Genomic DNA, 21,894 nt, shown 5'->3' on the forward strand with positions numbered 1-21,894 from the left:
AGTAACGAAAAACATATTAATGTGTTTTAATCTACATGGTATGATGGAGTAAGTTAATGTGTTTACAACTTGAAAGTAATGAACTTCATAGTGTTGAGTGTTTATTTTAATTAAACTTGTTGATATTTATATATGTTTATATTTATATTATTTGTTTTTCATTTACATAATTTATTTATTATTTAAATAATTTCAAAAGCTACAGTTTTATATTTTTAATTAAATAATAATATATATATTTTATATTATTCACTCCGTGGTGTACCCAATTAATTAACAATTAATATGACTACATCATATAAATCATTCGCTCCTTGGTGTACCCAATTAATTAACAATTAATATGACTACACTTCATCTGGTAAAAAAACATATCAAGCCTTAAATTAAAAGGGTTTAAAAATCTAAATTAAAATGTGTTATTATCCTCGCAATTAGGTTAAAAACAATGCCTCTTCTCATATAATTCATTCACCCATTTTGTACCTAATTAATGATCAATTAAAATAACTACATCTTCCAAGAAACATCTAGTCATATAAATCATTCACCCATTCTTGTACCTAATTAGTGAACAATTAAAATAACTACACCTTCCAAGTAACATCAGTTTGTAAAAGAGTTTCAAAGCTTAAATTAAAAACATTTTAAAATCTTGTTTTAGGAGTGGTACACCATTGGAATAGATATTCAATGGCGCTATCAGTATACTCTTGAACCTTTTTTTCAAAAAAAAAAAATATCGCATCATATTGCATATAATATAACAATTGGTATCACAAATAATCTAAGTGGTACAAAATTTGCAAGGAATGCACCCTATACATCAGACAAAAACTTGAATAGTCCTTATCTGGGTGAACAGCAAGCTTTTAGCGCCCAACACCTACTCCAATACTAAGAAATCTCAAATTTATACGCCTCAAAGATTACTAAAAACCTCTCACTTGTTTTGAGGCGAAAATCTCAAATTTATACGCCTCAAAGATTACTACTCAAAACCTCTCACTTGTTTTGAGGCGAGGTAAAGAATTGCCTGACCATAAAAATAAAAAATAAAAAAGATAATTTGAATATCTAGCGCAAAAACTTTCTAACAAGACCTCAAAGAAGATCAGCAACATGAGAAGGAAGCTCCTCAACAACGACATTGTAGAACCTCTGAACGTCTTGTAGCATTCTCTCATCATCTCTTGTAACAAAGTTAATTGCCACACCCTTCCTTCCAAACCTGCCACTACGACCAATTCGATGGAGATAGTTTTCTGGCTGGGTAGGAAGGTCATAGTTGATTACTAGTGAGACTTGTTGCACATCAATACCACGTGCCAGCAGATCAGTTGTAATCAGTACACGTGAGGATCCAGATCGAAATTCCCTCATAATGATATCCCTGGTGTTTTGATCCATGTCCCCATGAGTAGCAGAGACAGTGTGGTCACGAGCTGTCATCTTGTCCGTCAACCAATCAACCTTTCGCCTGGTGTTAACAAAAATAACACTCTGTGTGATTGCCAGGGTCTCATACAGATCACACAGTGTATCAAGTTTCCAATCCTCTTTTTCAACATTGACATAGAACTGCTTGATACCCTCGAGTGTCAACTCGTCCCTCTTCACTAGAATCCTCACAGGCTTACTCATGAATTTCCTGGTGATCTCAAGTGCTTCAGGAGGCATTGTAGCAGAGAAAACACCCACCTGAATCGTTGAAGGGAGTAGCTGAAAAATATCATAGATCTGGTCTTTGAAACCCCTGGAAAGCATTTCATCGGCTTCATCCAGCACAAACATCTTGATGCAATCGGGGCGAAGAGAGTGCCTGCGTAACATGTCAAACACACGGCCCGGGGTTCCAACAACAACATGAACTCCACTCATGAGTATACGCTGGTCATCGCGAACACTGGTTCCACCTACGCAGGCATGAACTTTAACCTGCAAGTAATCCCCGAGAGCGCGCATGACCTTTTCGATTTGTTGTGCAAGCTCTCGGGTGGGGGCGAGAACCAAAGCCTGGCATTCCAGCAAGCCATAGTCGAGTTGCTGCAGAATTCCGGAACAGAAAGTCGCTGTCTTGCCCGTTCCAGACTGGGCCTGCTGTATCACATCAAGACCCTTGCAGAACGGCACTATTCCCCTCTGCTGAATCGCAGATGGCTTCTCAAACCCATAGGCGTAGATGCCTCTAAGAAGATTCTCGTGTAAGCCCATTTCATCGAAGCTTTCGTGAACTTCATCGTAGCTTGCGAAGAGCTCGTCGCCTTCTGTTGAAAGTATTTCCTTCATCTTGGCGTCATACTGACGAGCGTCGAAGAGAGTTGCATCTGCTCCCGTTCCGGCCATGATTATTAGGGTTTAATCCAAGCTGAAGAAACGGTTCGCCAGGCCAATTCGCAGAGCAGAGCAGACAGCAGCAGCAACGGCACAAAGAGTATACTCTTGAACCTATTACACCCGGTCACAAACCTGTTAAATAGGTACACCTAATTTCAAACAAGAACACGAACAGCTTCAAAACCCACCCTAATTATTTCAACAAATTTTAACAAAAACAAAAAAAATAAAAGAAACTACCTCCACGAAGAAAGTCGAACAGAAATCCCAGTGAGTTCTGGTTATATTCCAAAACACTTGATCTGACGAAAACCGTTTTCATATGAATCCACAACCTGCATAACGAAATCGACTAGAACTATAATTTTTATTTGTACAGATAAGAACCAAAGAGTAAAAAGGGTCGTTACCTTGAGTGAGAGGTCGGCTAGTTTTCGTTATAGAAACCCCTCGGTGGAATCGCTGCTTCATTATTAACTAAATCGGCCCATTTTATTTAACCTGGGCACACATCTCCTAAATCGTAATTTTGAACTTTTCCATTAAGACACTGGAAATAACTTTGATCACTATAGGGAAACTTTAAGCTTTTTAATTATCGCCATTTCCAAACGACTCATGAGCCCCAAAACGCAGAAAGGAACCATATCGACCTTATTTAGGGAGTGTTTACCCAACCAAACGAAGCCCCCACTCGAGGAAGGAACCATATCCACCTTATTTAAGGAGTGTTTACCCAGCGAAATAGAGAAAGGAACGGTATCCACCTAATGGAACCGTGCAGGAAGTGTTTAGCCTTTTAGTAAATTCGTTTCCTACCTTCTAAATGGGACCATGGTTATTTATATCTTTGGTGGTTGATGTTATTGGAACAAATACAATCCTTAACATCTTCCATTCTATTCCTTTCTATTTTGATATCCATGGTAATATTTATTGATGCATACTATTATACTTAAGATTCACTATTGGTTGCGGATGCATGCTATCATTTGATGGTATTCATTGCAACTTTGTCTCATTTGAGATCTTTTGTCTTCGTGTTTGTTTGAATATTTTATTTGTAATGCAAAGTAAGATGCTTTGAGTTTGGTTTTTATGGATCTTTTCGTAATTAAATCAAGATTATTTATCCAATTAGCTCTAATTCTAGGGTACCATGTAATGATTTTCCATCTCACTGTCCGTAGCAAAAGATTTCCTTATCTAATATAGTCTACTATGCATCAAAATTACAAGGGATCATGTCATCTTGCTTTGAATAAGACATTTTTCCATGAACTGCTCCACCCCTTCCACAACCCTACGAATAAACTAACAATTGAACTAGGAATATAAGAGTAGGTCATTCTTCTAAAATGCCACCATGGTGAGTGTGAATAATTAAAAATATGCAAATGCGGTCAAATTCCACTTTGGACTAGTCATTTGATGGACATGATGATGTCATTGTGTTCCTCTTTTTGAGAGGAAAAAAATCGACCTAGAGGTCACCTCGTTGAGATAAACAGAAGTTAGTTTTTGATTTTATGCACCCACTCATGGATATCTGATCAGGTCGGCTTCAATTTCATGCACACTTGGAAAGGTCGGCCTAAACATCAAATGGACATTGTTGGACCCCCTAGAGGCCTATAAATACAAGTGAACTAGAAGCTCATTCATACATCACAACATCGAGCATCTTCTTCTCTTATATCTGATTCGGTTCAGAACATTGGCGAAGGAAATTGTCGTACGGAGGTCCGAACTCTCAAATCCCAAGCTCGCATAAAATTATGGTTTTTGTTCTGGACGCTCGCACATAACTCGGAAATTTCATCCCTAGACGCACGCATGCTATGGGCAAGACAACGTCCACGAAGCTACAGATTCACACATGCTAACTTGAAGGGAGCGTGGAGATGTTTGTCTACAGTTGACCCTCATCCGAAGTTTTTTCAGGTTGTCTGAAGTCCGAATCAAGCTGTATCTGATATATTGTACCATTGTAAACTGGTTTCTAAAGTTGTTGGGTTGTATTACTGATCATATTGTCTTGGGCTCATTCTACTCTCTCCTGAACAATTTATGACAATCTAATAAAAGAAAAATTTCAAAGGGTTTTCCGCGTTGTGGGGCTTTCCCCTAGTCTTTGACCAAATCTGGTGTCTCTTGTTGATGTGTTGATTGTCTTCTTTATCATTGCATATATTTTTCTATCTCAGATTACTGCTGATGAATGGAAAGACTAATTGTAACTAGAAATTTTGCTAATTGAAGTTTGGAATTGGGCTAAGGTAATTGATACAACATAGAAAAATATGGAAAATTAACATGGTATCAGAGCTACTGTTAAGGACAAGCCCAAAATAAGACAAGCCTTGAAGCACTCATCTTTGAAAAGTTGAAACAACTAATCCAAATTCAATTAAAACAAAGGATTACCGAAATGCGTTTGCATTTGATAATAGAAAATATTCTTTTTTTTTGTCCTGTTTGCATATAGGAAACATAATCCAATGATGTTTGTGAAAACAATATGTATGTAAAAGCTTGGGAACATACAAAACTAAATACAAAGCGGAAAATTTCAGTCTCAAACTTCGAGGAGATGGAATAAGAGGATATTATAGTATCATCTGAAGGTGATCGAGTTTATGATCTTAATAGAGAAGGTAACATTTCAATTGCTTTCAAAGGGTATATATATATATATATATATGTTTTATGTTTTTAAAATCAATGCGTATAATTATCTAGATAATAGTTAAAATATAGAGATCTTTAAATAGATAATAAAATCAAGTCCATTTTGATAAAGTTAATTACATGTTAATCATGATCTGAATTTACACTTGTTTTATTGTGCAAGATATGTATTTGTTGTAGTTGCACCCATTAACAACATAGAAAATGTCAAATATTATTTGATGTGGTGCAATGAATGAAAGATGAAGTTATTGGAAGACTACGATGATAACGGTTTTATATATGAAAGAGGGTCTATTATATTGAAAGGTCATTTTTTCCAAGAAACTCATCAAACTGAGAGTAATGTTTACTTTCAATACTATCAACCCGATGTCATAAGTTGTCAATATAGTCACTTGTCTGTGTAGTGCGCATAAAGCTGAAAGAAGTTCAATCAAAAAAGAAATTGAAAGTTAAAAAAATGGAGAATGTCAAAAACTGAAGATGAACGGATCATTGAGGATGGCATTCCATTACAATTTTTTTAATTGAACTTCCCAACAATTTCTTCTACTTGGATTCATCTTTGAGAACTTAGAGTTCAAGTTCATGTGGCTGGGAGGTCATATGGTTTTCACCTTTCGACGAAGCCCGGATACAACTTGTCCAAATATCTTTAAACACATTTTGTGGGGGTCCATTGCATATGCCTTACCATCAAAACAAGTTTTTAAACCTATTTCTAGATTTTATGATCCATGCCTTCTATATTCATTCCAAGATATAATCTCATTTAGATCACTTGAGAGATTTTATGAGTTCTAACTTCAAGCCGAACATGTTATCACCCTCAAATATTTTAACATTGACATATGGGTCCTACCTTAGATGTGTTATAAATAGACTTTGATCCACCTATATAGAGACTTTTTTTGGGAGGCTGAACTCTTTTATCAAGGGCCTACATACTTATTATACCCAAATAGACTTCAACATGGATTAATGGAAAATCAATTCGAGTTTGTTGACAACAAACCAAGCTGGGATTCTTTCTCTAGCAATTGACAAGATTTCAAAACCAATACAAGCTATACCTATAAAACCTCAAATTCAATCAATAATTGGTTGTGACAATTAGGTTTTCTTATGACAAGAACAAGAAAACCAATTTTCTTTGTCTTAGTTACAAATCTAAATCAATCGCACTCTCTCTCATCTCTCATGGCAAACTCTACAATTTCTTCACTCTTTTTTAAAATACTTCCATTATATCAACAAGTAACAAAGTTTTTAAAAACCCAATGAATTTCTATTAACTCCCTATTTTTTCTAGGTCTATCCATGTTTTGAACAACCAAATGACACTCACCCTAACTCCATAACAACATAGATTCCTTCTAGATTACATTTAGGAAAATATTACAAAATAAATAAAATTTAAGGAAACCATCTTCCTTTAGAAAAATAGGGTTGACATAAGGAGGTAAAACTGATTTAACTGGGACATACTCCTGCATCAACAACTCATGCTCCCCTGCCATGCGAAAAACACTTCATTGTAGAATGCCTCATTTCCATGCAAAAAGCACATCATTGTTTTTATTGGAAATGAGGCAAAACACTTCAACACAAAATGACAACAAAACAGTTGTTCCTGAGATAAAGGCATACATTTGTATAACATATAGGCCTTCCATGAAATGGAGGAATGAGGTATTTCCAGCACAAAAAAATAAAATCAAGCCAAATATAATCATCAAGGGGGCAAGCTATAAAATATGTTTCAAATTTCCAAAGCACCCATAGTAGGGAGAATGTGGCTTTTTCACTCCTAGGTATCTTAATGTTTTGTCCATCAGTTGACCTCCTATGTAAGAAACCATGCAAAGAAGAATTTTTTTGGCTACAAAGCAAATTTATATAGGCATATCATGTTAAACAACCATATTTGTTTCATGTAATCTTTCCACAAAAGTTTGCTTACATAGTCTTCCAATTCAAGTTTTAAGTAGAGGCATGCCTACATTTTATAAATTCAATGGCTTGTCACCATTTTAAATAAAAAAATACCCATTCTATTGTTTGGCTATCGATCACATAGTTATCCATTTTGATACCATTTTTAAATAATTGTAGGGATAAGAACTAAGCCTGATTAGCTAACGACATCCCTTCTTGTAGAACTAGGGGAGAATACCAAAGGAAATGGTCATTAAAAGGAAACCATACCACAATGAAGTGTCTTTCCATGAAATGAACAACTTAATAACCTACTATGCATTGCATTTTCTTTGGACCAGCAAAAGAATAACAACCATAACATAAGTAAGGGTTCCTATGAGGATGTACAAAGGAAGGCCCTACCAATTATTTTTCCCCTATGGATAACCTAGACTAATATTATTCTTGTGAACATGTTTCCTTGCTTCACGACAATTCATGGCCCCTATCATCCATTTAGAACAACAAGACTTATAACAAATATTTGTTGTGATAATAGTCAAACAATCATACTTATAGAAGAATAACATAAATATGAATTGGCATTGACAACCAAATTTTAAAAACACAATATCATTATTCTATATGAATCTCATTGACTCATTACAAAAAGAGAATCAAAAATCTTAAAAAATTCGTTACCTTTGGAATATATTCAAAATGTCAACCTACCTCCCTAATATTTTAATAATTATTAAAATTAACAAGTACCCTAATATTTTAATAAGTATTAAAAGTAAGGAGGACAAATTGGAGATAAAATTAGTGCACGCTATTCTTAACACGAAAATTCAAATTTTGGTGTACTATGAGATGGAGGCTACAGACTATCGTTATCCCCTTCAAGACAATACTTCTATCAACCATTACAAATAAATATATCAACACATATTAATAATAACTATCCAATTCTAAAGGAAAATATCTTTTTAGCCTGAATTAAATTTGGAATCAGTTTTACAATTGCGCACTTGAGAGGTCTAATATGGTGACAGATGCATCTTTTCGATTGTTAGTCCATCAGATATTCTTAATTTTCAGGTCATATTGAATACCTCTACGCCGATGCCTAGATCTTCAAAACCCAGGAATGGTGTCTCATGTTTCACATATAGATAATGCATGCTCATTTGAACTAAACTAAGATAATTTGTTAGTGTATCCCGTTAGAAATTTGTTGATGACAAATCTATTGTCATTGTTTTAGTTTTTTATTGAAGTTAGTGAACACACCTTCTCACATAAGCTGCTTGAAACCAATTTGAATATAAAGACAAGATTTTCCTTAATGTCTAGACACATTTTCTAGTTTGATTAATATATATATATATATATATATATATATATATACATATGTATGTTTCTATGTTGATATCAACCTTAACTCTACTCTACAACTTATGTTCTTATTAAGTGTTTCCTTTTTCATCCTTCCCCAATTTTGCTTTGGGAAATGTTCTGATCATAAGTAGTTGGTTTTTGATTCGTTCTCCAACACACAATGTTGGTTTTTGTTTCGTTTACCTTTCTTAATTTTGTTTTTTATTAATTGAGTTTTCATAATCAAATAACCTATTTTGATGAAACTAGATATATTGAATCAACTAATATTAAAGTAGGTTGAAATGTTTTCCTGTGATAGTAGCTACAACCACTTAAAAGTTTTATTTAAATAACGTCTAAATACATATTATTTAGCAGGGTATTTACGCAGTTTATTAAATATAATGATGAAATATTTTTATTGATGATTTTTACCAACTAGGGTATTCATATAAATTAAATGGCTAATAAATGTTGAGAAACATAAATCCATAATAACTATAAAAAACATTTACTTCATTATCTATCTTAAGTTCCTAGAACTAAAAAATTCATAAACAAATTAAATGTAAACTTTATTATTATTAATAATTATAGAATGAATGAATATATAAGTTAAACATATATACATTTAGGAAAACATGGAACACTATTTTTAAATGTGAAGAATTACTCTTCCCATCAAAATCCTTAATCTATAATACCATGGTGTATCAATACCATCCACCCAAAAAACTATAAGTCACTTCTAATGGCATTTCTTTATATGACATTTTTAATTAATCAATTTAATTAAAATGAACAAAAAAAGACATAACTAATTCGGAGATAAATCTAAACAGTTGATTTGAGTACTATTATTAGTGTTCTTGAATATTCCATGGAAGTTAAATTCCTATCATTTAACTAATAATTATAGATAATTAAATTAAATTTCTCCCTATTCCAAAATAGACAAGTCTATAAACGCTATTATATGTAGTGACCTTGATAATAAATATATATATATATATATATATTGAAATATTTATCCACTGGCGTTATGAATGGTTTATAAAGTAACTTACTTAAGTAAAGAAGCTTTAATATTGTAAAGACAAATATATTGAAATATGTATCTACTCTTGTTATGCATAATTTATAAATTCTCCTCCTAATGAGTATGTTGAAAGGTAGTTTAATATTCATAAAATATTATTATTATGATTATTATAAAATCAAATATAATTCTTTTGATTTATTTATATAATAGCATATATTCATAAAATATTATAAAATTATCTTTTTCAATTCAATTACATTTTTTTGGTTCATTTATTTATATGGCATATCTAGTGTATAGTAATTATTGATCTAATTTGATTTCCTTATTATTTATTTTTTTATAATAAATATAATATAAAATAAAACTAAATAAAGTGTTTTTTTCTAATTAAGTTCAATTTTAATGTGAATTATATTTTATAATAAATTTAATATAGAATAAAAATAAACTTTAATTATTTTATTAATTGAATTATATAAAAAAACTGGTATTATTTATAATACTTTTTGAAAATCTATCAAATTTGTTTAGAAGTCAATGCTCATTAATTGAAATTGAATTGATTTGTCTTCTTCTTAAATGAACCACAATGGTGGGAATTTGAATCTTTGATTTTTGAGTTCTTATGAATCTCAGATTTTGATCACCAATTGAGTTCCCCTCAGAGATAATATCTTTATTTTTGAAATCAAAATATAGTGTTAATACATTATTTTGATGAATTTTTCCCAATTGAAAAACAAACAAACAAACAAACATTTTCCAAACAAATCTAACAAAAACACTAACTTATAATGGTTTAAAAATTTCTCATGAGTATGTTTTCGAGGTAAGATTTTTAATCTCTTCTCTTTAGTGTATCAATGTCTTCATTGTCATCTTCAATAAAGCAAAACATATTTTAATCTATATGGTAAGATGGAATAAGTTAATATATTTACAAGTGGAGAGTAATGCACTTCAGAATTTTGAGTGTTTATTTTAATTAAACTTGCTAATATTTATATATATGTTTTTATTTATACTATTTATTTTTCATTTAAATAATTATTATTTATTTAATTATTATTTAAATAATTCTAAAAATAGTATTTTTATATTTTTAATTATAGTTTTTTTTATTAGATAATAATATATAGGTTTTAAACTAAAAATTTGCATCTCTTTTCGGTTGTTATTTTCACATATTGTTAAGTATTATTAATGTTAAATAAAAAAAATATTTATTAGTTTTAGGGAGCAACTCAATTGGTGATTAATGTAATATCAAAGAGAGGAGATTTACTGCTAACCATCTGTTGCACTAGATTCCTCTTGGATAAATAAATATACAGATAATAATAGATATTTATTAAGTGAATTCTTTTCCTCCTACATTATTTAGAATACCAATTGTAATTATCCACTTTAAAAACTGTGCCTCTTCTCATATAAATCAGTCACTCATTAGTGTACCTAATTAATTAACAATTAATATGACTATATCTTCCAAGAAACTTCATCTTCTAAAAACATTTCAAAGCTTAAATAAAAACATTCAAAAATATAAATTAAAATTTGTAATTATCCTCACAATTAGCAAGTTAAAAACAATGCATCTTTTCATATAAAACATTCACCAATTCATGTACCTAATTAATGAACAATTAAAATGACAACATCTTCCAAGAAAACATGAGGTTGTAAAAAAAATTCAAAGCTTAAATTAAAAACATTTAAAATGTAAATTAAAAAATTGCACTCATATAATTCTTTGTGTCACCAATCTTTACTTTCAACGTGAACGGTGTTTCCAAATTTTATGAACTCGAGAATAATTTGTGTCACCAATCTTTGCTTTCAACTTGACGGGTGTTTCCAAAAAATATTCCTCCCTTCAGAATCACATTGTCTCGGTGACTAGCTACTTGAGCTTCCACTTCTTTCTTTTCCTCGAGGTTGGGTTCTTCCTACACCACTTTGTTGTCCATTCCCTCAGAAATTTCCTTTTTCCCTACTCTTCTTCAGCCTTTAAAGAAGCTCGGTATGATCTTTTCTTCCACCTTTAAAGCAGCTCGGTATGATCCTCAATTGTATTGAATGAAAAAGTATCAATCTCGTTCTAGTTCTCATACATTAATCCGTTAATATATCTGCAAAATTTATCGGCATCCTCTTCATTATGACCAACTCTAATATTTAATTTATAAAATTATTCATTGCATTTCCTCACTTTCATGGATTCTTGTTTAATATTTTGCAATAGATTGAAAATATTCAGTTGGTAATATTTGGGTATTAATGTACCTTTGAACTTTTCCACCATTCTAACATAGCTTATAATCTTGGTCTTGCCTTTCTTTTTCATGCATTCTTGCATTTCATCCCACCACAAAGTTGCGCGGACTTTCAGCCACGTAATCACATACTTCACTTTTTTTCTTCATATACATCCTCATAATGGAAATATTTGTCCATAATGTTACTCCAGTACATTAATTCATAAAAATTCCAATTATCTTCTTATACAAACACCTCTCATCCAGGTGGATATTGGAGGCCACACGCATATTCCACTCGGACCCTCACCATTGTTTCTTTCAGTTTTCCAGTTTCCTTAATTGTAGCACAATTTAATATTTTTAGCATGTTTTCGGGTCCTAAACTTCCGGAGCCGTTTTGAGGCCCTAACCGGCATATTTTTTGGAAAAATTCCTGCATTGATTACACTAGTAATCGCGTCGGGAGTTGTAGTCCTCAGAGAGATCTTTCCAATGAGGTATCATATGCGTCAAACGGAGATAATATGACCAAGATACGACCCCGAGAAGTGGCTGCCCAACTAACCCCAACGAGGCCCATAAACTCTTGGTGTTGCATCTCTTCAGGCTAGGGTTTTGGTTGTTTAGGGTTTTCTCTTATTGTTCAATAATAAAAGGCCCTTGAGCCTCATTGTAACTCAATTCAGGGGCATGTACCCGCCACATCTCTTCTCAGAGATAAGCTACCATCGCCCGAGCTATCTCATTTCCATTGTGTTTGTAACCATAGTTCAGTTTTTTTCTGCTGCATCTATGTGTTTATGAGTATATCTGTAATTTGTTGCATTCCTGTTTAATTTCGGATCAGTGGTATCATAGCGGTCTGCTATTTCTCTATTTTTCTTTGCATGTCCCCAACGAGGTCAGGGTATAAGGAGTTAGGCTCGATCTGGTTGAACCATTGCAGGATCAACCTCGCAAAACCCGATGACCTCCCATGGCGGAAGAAAAGAAAGACGAGGGGGCAAGAGATCCTTTCAAAATGTTGCCCGAAGAAGCCCTCGAGCGATAGAGGGACGTGATGATGGATGAATTCGCCCGGTTTCTTCGACGGCTACCCACAGGCGATGCATCTTCATCTAGCAGCCACTCTCGAGGTGCCACTCCTTTTAAGTTACAAGTTAACTTCGATATTCTAATATTCGAAAGCCTTATAGATGCAGGCGCCGTAGATAAATGGTTAAATCTATTGGAAGGATATTTTTCAGTTCATGACTTTTCCAATCGGGAAAAGATTACGTTTGCACTTCTCAAATCCGCCCCACATGTCAAGGACTGGTGGGAAACCTACTGTGAACAAAAGGACGAGAGTGAACCCCCGTTGTTCTCAGCTGCACCCACTTGGAATTATTTCCGAGACGCCATAATATATTGAATCAATTTATTAAAATATGTTGAAATCATTTCTTTCGATATTAGGTATAACCATTTAAAAGTTTTATTTTTAAACTTTATTTTAAATTTATTATTAATAATAATTATAAAAAGAATGAACATATAAGTTAAAAATATATACATTTAGAAAAACATGAAACAATATTTTTAATGTGAAGAACTACCCTTCACCATGGAAACCTTTAATCTGTAATTATGCTTTGGTACAATGCCATAGAGTATCAATAGCATAAACCCCAAAAACGATAAGACATTTTTATTTAATCAATTTAATTAAAATGGTAAAAAAAACATAAGTATTTTGGAGATAAATCTAAACCTTTGATTTGTGAAGACCTTATTCAAAATAGACAAACCTATGCACTTAACTGTGTCGGGGATTTGGTATTGTAAAGACATATATATTGAATAAATATTCAAATATTTATCCACTTTTGTTAAATTGCTTGATTATCAAATTTGTCTAGAATAGAGCAGGGATTTATTGAAATGAAGTCTTGGTTCTCTTAGTAAATGAGTTATAATTGCGGGGATCTAAATCTTGGATCTTTCATTTTTCACGATTTCAGATTTTGATCACCAATTAAACTGCCCCTCAAACATAACATACTATCTTTCTTTTTAAAATCAAAATATATTATTAATAAGTTATTTAGATGATTTTTTTTCCATTAGAAAGGATCATTTTCCAAACAAATCTAACTAGTGAACAAAACATACAAAAACACCAACTTATAATGATTTAGAAATTTCCCATAAGTATGTTGTGGAAGTAAGATTTTTGATCTATTCTCTTTAAGTGTAGGAATGCCTTTACATTCAGTAACGAAAAACATATTAATGTGTTTTAATCTACATGGTATGATGGAGTAAGTTAATGTGTTTACAACTTGAAAGTAATGAACTTCATAGTGTTGAGTGTTTATTTTAATTAAACTTGTTGATATTTATATATGTTTATATTTATATTATTTGTTTTTCATTTACATAATTTATTTATTATTTAAATAATTTCAAAAGCTACAGTTTTATATTTTTAATTAAATAATAATATATATATTTTATATTATTCACTCCGTGGTGTACCCAATTAATTAACAATTAATATGACTACATCATATAAATCATTCGCTCCTTGGTGTACCCAATTAATTAACAATTAATATGACTACACTTCATCTGGTAAAAAAACATATCAAGCCTTAAATTAAAAGGGTTTAAAAATCTAAATTAAAATGTGTTATTATCCTCGCAATTAGGTTAAAAACAATGCCTCTTCTCATATAATTCATTCACCCATTTTGTACCTAATTAATGATCAATTAAAATAACTACATCTTCCAAGAAACATCTAGTCATATAAATCATTCACCCATTCTTGTACCTAATTAGTGAACAATTAAAATAACTACACCTTCCAAGAAACATCAGTTTGTAAAAGAGTTTCAAAGCTTAAATTAAAAACATTTTAAAATCTTGTTTTAAGAGTGGTACACCATTGGAATAGATATTCAATGGCGCTATCAGTATACTCTTGAACCTTCTTTTCAAAAAAAAAAATATCGCATCATATTGCATATAATATAACAATTGGTATCACAAATAATCTAAGTGGTACAAAATTTGCAAGGAATGCACCCTATACATCAGACAAAAACTTGAATAGTCCTTATCTGGGTGAACAGCAAGCTTTTAGCGCCCAACACCTACTCCAATACTAAGAAATCTCAAATTTATACGCCTCAAAGATTACTAAAAACCTCTCACTTGTTTTGAGGCGAAAATCTCAAATTTATACGCCTCAAAGATTACTACTCAAAACCTCTCACTTGTTTTGAGGCGAGGTAAAGAATTGCCTGACGATAAAAATAAAAAAGATAATTTGAATATCTAGCGCAAAAACTTTCTAACAAGACCTCAAAGAAGATCAGCAACATGAGAAGGAAGCTCCTCAACAACGACATTGTAGAACCTCTGAACGTCTTGTAGCATTCTCTCATCATCTCTTGTAACAAAGTTAATTGCCACACCCTTCCTTCCAAACCTGCCACTACGACCAATTCGATGGAGATAGTTTTCTGGCTGGGTAGGAAGGTCATAGTTGATTACTAGTGAGACTTGTTGCACATCAATACCACGTGCCAGCAGATCAGTTGTAATCAGTACACGTGAGGATCCAGATCGAAATTCCCTCATAATGATATCCCTGGTGTTTTGATCCATGTCCCCATGAGTAGCAGAGACAGTGTGGTCACGAGCTGTCATCTTGTCCGTCAACCAATCAACCTTTCGCCTGGTGTTAACAAAAATAACACTCTGTGTGATTGCCAGGGTCTCATACAGATCACACAGTGTATCAAGTTTCCAATCCTCTTTTTCAACATTGACGTAGAACTGCTTGATACCCTCGAGTGTCAACTCGTCCCTCTTCACTAGAATCCTCACAGGCTTACTCATGAATTTCCTGGTGATCTCAAGTGCTTCAGGAGGCATTGTAGCAGAGAAAACACCCACCTGAATCGTTGAAGGGAGTAGCTGAAAAATATCATAGATCTGGTCTTTGAAACCCCTGGAAAGCATTTCATCGGCTTCATCCAGCACAAACATCTTGATGCAATCGGGGCGAAGAGAGTGCCTGCGTAACATGTCAAACACACGGCCCGGGGTTCCAACAACAACATTAACTCCACTCATGAGTATACGCTGGTCATCGCGAACACTGGTTCCACCTACGCAGGCATGAACTTTAACCTGCAAGTAATCCCCGAGAGCGCGCATGACCCTTTCGATTTGTTGTGCAAGCTCTCGGGTGGGGGCGAGAACCAAAGCCTGGCATTCCAGCAAGCCATAGTCGAGTTGCTGCAGAATTCCGGAACAGAAAGTCGCTGTCTTGCCCGTTCCAGACTGGGCCTGCTGTATCACATCAAGACCCTTGCAGAACGGCACTATTCCCCTCTGCTGAATCGCAGATGGCTTCTCAAACCCATAGGCGTAGATGCCTCTAAGAAGATTCTCGTGTAAGCCCATTTCATCGAAGCTTTCGTGAACTTCATCGTAGCTTGCGAAGAGCTCGTCGCCTTCTGTTGAAAGTATTTCCTTCATCTTGGCGTCATACTGACGAGCGTCGAAGAGAGTTGCATCTGCTCCCGTTCCGGCCATGATTATTAGGGTTTAATCCAAGCTGAAGAAACGGTTCGCCAGGCCAATTCGCAGAGCAGAGCAGACAGCAGCAGCAACGGCACAAAGAGTATACTCTTGAACCTATTACACCCGGTCACAAACCTGTTAAATAGGTACACCTAATTTCAAACAAGAACACGAACAGCTTCAAAACCCACCCTAATTATTTCAACAAATTTTAACAAAAACAAAAAAAATAAAAGAAACTACCTCCACGAAGAAAGTCGAACAGAAATCCCAGTGAGTTCTGGTTATATTCCAAAACACTTGATCTGACGAAAACCCTTTTCATATGAATCCACAACCTGCATAACGAAATCGACTAGAACTATACTTTTTATTTGTACAGATAAGAACCAAAGAGTAAAAAGGGTCGTTACCTTGAGTGAGAGGTCGGCTAGTTTTCGTTATAGAAACCCCTCGGTGGAATCGCTGCTTCATTATTAACTAAATCGGCCCATTTTATTTAACCTGGGCACACATCTCCTAAATCGTAATTTTGAACTTTTCCATTAAGACACTGGAAATAACTTTGATCACTATAGGGAAACTTTAAGCTTTTTAATTATCGCCATTTCCAAACGACTCATGAGCCCCAAAACGCAGAAAGGAACCATATCGACCTTATTTAGGGAGTGTTTACCCAACCAAACGAAGCCCCCACTCGAGGAAGGAACCATATCCACCTTATTTAAGGAGTGTTTACCCAGCGAAATAGAGAAAGGAACGGTATCCACCTAATGGAACCGTGCAGGAAGTGTTTAGCCTTTTAGTAAATTCGTTTCCTACCTTCTAAATGGGACCATGGTTATTTATATCTTTGGTGGTTGATGTTATTGGAACAAATACAATCCTTAACATCTTCCATTCTATTCCTTTCTATTTTGATATCCATGGTAATATTTATTGATGCATACTATTATACTTAAGATTCACTATTGGTTGCGGATGCATGCTATCATTTGATGGTATTCATTGCAACTTTGTCTCATTTGAGATCTTTTGTCTTCGTGTTTGTTTGAATATTTTATTTGTAATGCAAAGTAAGATGCTTTGAGTTTGGTTTTTATGGATCTTTTCGTAATTAAATCAAGATTATTTATCCAATTAGCTCTAATTCTAGGGTACCATGTAATGATTTTCCATCTCACTGTCCGTAGCAAAAGATTTCCTTATCTAATATAGTCTACTATGCATCAAAATTACAAGGGATCATGTCATCTTGCTTTGAATAAGACATTTTTCCATGAACTGCTCCACCCCTTCCACAACCCTACGAATAAACTAACAATTGAACTAGGAATATAAGAGTAGGTCATTCTTCTAAAATGCCACCATGGTGAGTGTGAATAATTAAAAATATGCAAATGCGGTCAAATTCCACTTTGGACTAGTCATTTGATGGACATGATGATGTCATTGTGTTCCTCTTTTTGAGAGGAAAAAAATCGACCTAGAGGTCACCTCGTTGAGATAAACAGAAGTTAGTTTTTGATTTTATGCACCCACTCATGGATATCTGATCAGGTCGGCTTCAATTACATGCACACTTGGAAAGGTCGGCCTAAACATCAAATGGACATTGTTGGACCCCCTAGAGCCCTATAAATACAAGTGAACTAGAAGCTCATTCAGACATCACAACATCGAGCATCTTCTTCTCTTATATCTGATTCGGTTCAGAACATTGGCGAAGGAAATTGTCGTACGGAGGTCCGAACTCTCAAATCTGAAGCTCGCATAAAAATAGGGTTTTTGTTCTGGACACTCGCACATAACTCGGAAATTTCATCCCTAGACGCACGCATGCTATGGGCAAGACAACGTCCACGAAGCTACAGATTCACACATGCTAACTTGAAGGGAGCGTGGAGATGTTTGTCTACAGTTGACCCTCATCCGAAGTTTTTTCAAGTTGTCTGAAGTTCAAATCAAGCTGTATCTGATATATTGTACCACTGTAAACTGGTTTCTAAAGTTGTTGGGTTGTATTACTGATCATATTGTCTTGGGCTCATTCTACTCTCTCCTGGACAATTTATGACAATCTAATAAAAGAAGAATTTCAAAGGGTTTTCCGCGTTGTGGGGCTTTCCCCTAGTCTTTGACCAAATCTGGTGTCTCTTGTTGATGTGTTGATTGTCTTCTTTATCATTGCATATATTTTTCTATCTCAGATTACTGCTGATGAATGGAAAGACTAATTGTAACTAGAAATTTTGCTAATTGAAGTTTGGAATTGGGCTAAGGTAATTGATACAACATAGAAAAATATGGAAAATTAACATGGTATCAGAGCTACTGTTAAGGACAAGCCCAAAATAAGACAAGCCTTGAAGCACTCATCTTTGAAAAGTTGAAACAATTAATCCAAATTCAATTAAAACAAAGGATTACCGAAATGCGTTTGCATTTGATAATAGAAAATATTCTTTTTTTTGTCCTGTTTGCATAGAGGAAACATAATCCAATGATGTTTGTGAAAACAATATGTATGTAAAAGCTTGGGAACATACAAAACTAAATACAAAGCGGAAAATTTCAGTCTCAAACTTCGAGGAGATGGAATAAGAGGATATTATAGTATCATCTGAAGGTGATCGAGTTTATGATCTTAATAGAGAAGGTAACATTTCAATTGCTTTCAAAGGATATATATATATATATATATATGTTTTATGTTTTTAAAATCAATGCGTATAATTATCTAGATAATAGTTAAAATATAGAGATCTTTAAATAGATAATAAAATCAAGTCCATTTTGATAAAGTTAATTACATGTTAATCATGATCTGAATTTACACTTGTTTTATTGTGCAAGATATGTATTTGTTGTAGTTGCACCCATTAACAACATAGAAAATGTCAAATATTATTTGATGTGGTGCAATGAATGAAAGATGAAGTTATTGGAAGACTACGATGATAACGGTTTTATATATGAAAGAGGGTCTATTATATTGAAAGGTCATTTTTTCCAAGAAACTCATCAAACTGAGAGTAATGTTTACTTTCAATACTATCAACCCGATGTCATAAGTTGTCAATATAGTCACTTGTCTGTGTAGTGCGCATAAAGCTGAAAGAAGTTCAATCAAAAAAGAAATTGAGAGTTAAAAAAATGGAGAATGTCAAAAACTGAAGATGAACGGATCATTGAGGATGGCATTCCATTACAATTTTTTTAATTGAACTTCCCAACAATTTCTTCTACTTGGATTCATCTTTGAGAACTTAGAGTTCAAGTTCATGCGGCTGGGAGGTCATATGGTTTTCACCTTTCGACGAAGCCCGGATACAACTTGTCCAAATATCTTTAAACACATTTTGTGGGGGTCCATTGCATATGCCTTACCATCAAAACAAGTTTTTAAACCTATTTCTAGATTTTATGATCCATGCCTTCTATATTCATTCCAAGATATAATCTCATTTAGATCACTTGAGAGATTTTATGAGTTCTAACTTCAAGCCGAACATGTTATCACCCTCAAATATTTTAACATTGACATATGGGTCCTACCTTAGATGTGTTATAAATAGACTTTGATCCACCTATATAGAGACTTTTTTTGGGAGGCTGAACTCTTTTATCAAGGGCCTACATACTTATTATACCCAAATAGACTTCAACATGGATTAATGGAAAATAGACTTCATATTATTCACTCCCTCGTGTCCCCCATTAATTAACAATTAATATGAATACATCATATAAATCATTCGCTCCTTGGTGTACCCAATTAATTAACAATTAATATGACTACACTTCATCTGGTAAAAACATGTCAAACCTTAAATTAAAAAGGTTTAAAAATATAAATTAAAATGTGTTATTATCCTCACAATTAGGTTAAAAACAGTGCCTCTTCTCATATAAATCATTCACCCATTCTTGTACCTAATTAATGAGCAATTAAAATAACTACATCTTCCAAGAAACATCTAGTCATATAAATCATTCAGCCATTCTTGTACCTAATTAGTGAACAATTAAAATAACTACACCTTCCAAGAAACATAAAGTTGTAAAAGAGTTTCAAAGCTTAAATTAAAAACATTTAAAAATCTTGTTTTAAGAGTGGTACACCAAACAATACAATATATACCTAAAGTCCTCAGCCGTGTGTCTTTTTTATAAGGGGAATAGATATTCAATGGGACTATCACTGTACTCTTGAACCTTTTTCTTCAAAAAAAAAAAAAAAATATATCGCGTCATATTGCATATGACAATTGGTATCACAAATAATCTAAGTGGTACAAAATTTGAATAGTCCTTATCTGGATGAACAGCAAGCTTTTAGCGCCCAACACCTACTCCAATACTAAGAAATCTCAAATTTATAGGCCTCAAAGTTTACTACTCAAAACCTGTCGCTTGTTTTGAGGCGAGATAAAGAATTGCGTGACAATAAAAATAAAAAAGATAATTTGAATATCTAGCGCAAAAGCTTTCTAACAAGGCCTCAGAGAAGATCAGCAACATTAGAAGGAAGCTCCTCAACAACGACATTGTAGAACCTCTGAACGTCTTGTAGCATTCTCTCATCATCTCTTGTAACAAAGTTAATTGCCACACCCTTCCTTCCAAACCTGCCACTACGACCAATTCGATGGAGATAGTTTTCTGGCTGGGTAGGAAGGTCATAGTTGATGACTAGTGAGACTTGTTGCACATCAATACCAGGTGCCAGCAGATCAGTTGTAATCAGTACACGTGAGGATCCAGATCGAAATTCCCTCATAATGACATCCCTGGTGTTTTGATCCATGTCCCCATGAGTAGCGGAGACAGTGTGGTCACGAGCTGTCATCTTGTCCGTCAACCAATCAACCTTTCGCCTGGTGTTAACAAAAATAACGCTTTGTGTGATTGCCAGGGTCTCATACAGATCACACAGTGTATCAAGTTTCCAATCCTCTTTTTCAACATTGACATAGAACTGCTTGATACCCTCGAGTGTCAACTGTTAAATGTGTAATTTCAACGCAGCCGAAAACCACCAAACAAAACCATCTATCTTGTTCGCACCGCCTTTTGGCAAAGGCTGTTTTTCCTTGGAGCCCTCCGAACACTCTCACCTGCCGCCACGCGTCTCTTGTACGAACCCCCCAAAACCATTTTCCCCGGACAGTAAAGTTCGTTTGTTTTGCCCGAGGTTGGTGTGCGAACCTCGTTGGATCAGCCAAGTGATCTGGGCACGAAATCTCCGCCGTTGATCTCCGGAAGGTGCACGGGCCCATGTCAAATCGATTGTTGCGTGGAGTGAATGATTTTTCCGTTGACCGCCGTAGTGGAATCAATGGTCTTTAATGTGTCTTCGTAGATATTAGGTGGAGGCTTTAATTTTGATTATGGGCATATGTCCCATATGGTATACGTTTCATGTTTTTTTTTACGGCACGTAAAGTTTTTTTATGTGTGTTAGTTGTATGTTTTAATAGGCATGTTTTTATGTGTTAATTTTTTTTATGTATGACACACGGGAAGAAAAATGTGTGTGTGTTCGCAGCAGCGAAATAGAACAGAGAGTTGTATGCACAATCATAAGGAACAGATTGTAATGCTCTTGTCAGGTATGTAAGAAAACCATGTGTGGTTTTTGCACAAGCAGTGCATAAAGAAAATGGTGGT

At 34.0% G+C, this 21,894-nt stretch overlaps 3 pseudogenes; all 3 read right to left on the reverse strand.

Moving 5' to 3' along the window:
• Positions 1-1,090: 1,090 nt before the first annotated feature.
• On the reverse strand, positions 1,091-2,348 carry LOC149260731 (eukaryotic initiation factor 4A-1 pseudogene; annotated as a pseudogene).
• Positions 2,349-14,977: 12,629 nt separating this feature from the next.
• Positions 14,978-16,235, reverse strand: LOC149260732 (eukaryotic initiation factor 4A-1 pseudogene; annotated as a pseudogene).
• Positions 16,236-20,711: 4,476 nt separating this feature from the next.
• On the reverse strand, positions 20,712-21,381 carry LOC149260733 (eukaryotic initiation factor 4A-6 pseudogene; annotated as a pseudogene).
• Positions 21,382-21,894: the final 513 nt, after the last annotated feature.

This window comes from Pinus tabuliformis, chromosome 6 (assembly GCF_031772625.1).
Source record: "Pinus tabuliformis cultivar Carrire ecotype Pingquan chromosome 6, CPIR1, whole genome shotgun sequence".
Taxonomy (NCBI): Eukaryota; Viridiplantae; Streptophyta; class Pinopsida; order Pinales; family Pinaceae; genus Pinus; species Pinus tabuliformis.